Source organism: Alosa sapidissima, chromosome 20 (assembly GCF_018492685.1).
Source record: "Alosa sapidissima isolate fAloSap1 chromosome 20, fAloSap1.pri, whole genome shotgun sequence".
NCBI lineage: Eukaryota > Metazoa > Chordata > Actinopteri > Clupeiformes > Clupeidae > Alosa > Alosa sapidissima.
Window position 1 is genome coordinate 19375222 of NC_055976.1, and position 1853 is coordinate 19377074.

Genomic DNA, 1853 nt, shown 5'->3' on the forward strand with positions numbered 1-1853 from the left:
CATGTATATGTGAGCAATCATAAGTTTGGCCTTTGCTTACAGGAGTTTTCTGTAGGAGACAAATCAAGTCAGATCAACTCAAATCAATAGTTTTCTTTCGTAGAGTGCTCATGTTAGTGGTATTCTGTGGAGTCTGTCAAAAAGGATTTAAATGTAATAGCCTTAAAAACAGAAAATAAAGAATGCACTAAAGTCAATCCAGCATTTTCTCAGGAGGTCTTTGGTAAAAAAAAAAAATTAAAAACTGTAGCCTCCCCCTGCTTTGACAGCAAGGAGTTATTTTTATGAAAGTACAATTTCATTTTATTTGTTTGTTTCCTTGCCGATTAATGTATAAAAAGGGCAGAAACTAAATGTAAAATGTACATATGAACTGTGTATAAATTTTAATGTAAAAGTATGATTTTGTTTGTTTGTTTGTTTTGTTTGTGATTGACATCAATATTTTGTAATGAGGCTTATTTATCGATGATCCCCATGGTTTGAATGCTAAAAATGTACAGTTATATTTCGCTCATATTAAAAACATTATGATGCAAAAAGATGAGATGAGGTTTTTTTTAACATATTTGAAAGCAATTCAAATTACCTTCTAATTTGTGAATAACTGGGACAAAAAGTTTGCATCAGTGGAATGGATTATGGTATTCTATTCATTTTAGAATGCATGTCTTTATGTTTCTGTGTAGAACTATATTATGTTGGTCTAGCAGGAGGACTAGTCTATGTACTTTGTTGTGTGTGTGAGTGTGAAGGCATTGTTGTTGTGTCTTCGCCTAAGGACACACCAAGAGGAGAGTTGGATGAAGATGAAACCCTGTCAGGGCTCGAAATTAACGATGTCCCGACGTCCCGGGGACCATAAAAAATGCTTCCGGGACACAATAGAATGATGTCTGGGACAACTCTGGGACAGTAGACAAAATGGCAAAGCAAATTTCAAAATAGGTACTTTTTCCCTAAACTGTTCACATGGGAATCTAAACGTATCTTTCTTGTCTGAATAAAATACAGAATCTGGCCTATACAAAATTTGACCTGGCGTGACGGGCAGCTGGCAAAAGCAGCGTTAGCCAGCTGATCTGTAAAGAAATCTGTAAAGCGGTTTTGTACACGCAGCCTTACAACACTGTTTAGGCTACTGCTCTTCAAATCACTGTAGGCTACAATGTTATTTTTGGTACAAATATAGTAAGATACCCAAATGGGCTGGGTGCTTGCGTTTCCTTAGGAATCTGCCGTATTGGTTAAATGAATATTGTGACTTATAGGCCGACACAAAAATAGGGCAAGGGCGGTAGGCCTAATGGGTCACTTTCCGATATAGAGGTTAACTTACCTAACTAGCAGGCAGGTAAATGGCATTTGTTTTCATGACATTGTGAACATTTTTGACTGATAGTGTAGGCCTAAGGTTACACTGGTGTTCTAAAAAAAACGAGATGACAGTCCTCTCTGATTAAAACGGTACGTGTTTTCTGTCATTGACAGACAAACGTCACCAATATCATGCTGAGCTAAATAGCCTACTGCAACTGCGATTTGACAAAACGATAGTGTTGCAAGGTAGCCTATAACAATGAAAACAGTTATTTAAGTTAGCATTTGACATTTCGCTGTGGCAGTTCTAAGGGGTGTCCAAACTGCGGCCATGCACTTTAATCCGGCCCGCCGAGCATTTATTAGTTTATCAAATTATTAAAATAGGCCGCTCGCTATTTTTTCCAGCAATAGACGACGTTGTGGTTAACTTTAGGGTACTGCAAACTGCTTTACACTCTTCTTAGAGAACGTTTACAATGTCAAAACAGCTTGTTACATCGAGATACATATTCTAACTACGTTTTGCTAAT

The 1853-nt window shown here is 37.2% G+C and overlaps 1 protein-coding gene across 1 annotated transcript in view; it reads left to right on the plus strand.

Moving 5' to 3' along the window:
* Positions 1-544, plus strand: part of LOC121695002 (A-kinase anchor protein 13) — a 10297-nt gene extending 9753 nt beyond the window's left edge. The window contains exon 6 of the mRNA XM_042075471.1: positions 1-544. This exon is cut by the window's left edge and continues 2356 nt beyond it. The gene's annotated coding sequence lies outside the window, so the exon portion shown is untranslated.
* Positions 545-1853: the final 1309 nt, after the last annotated feature.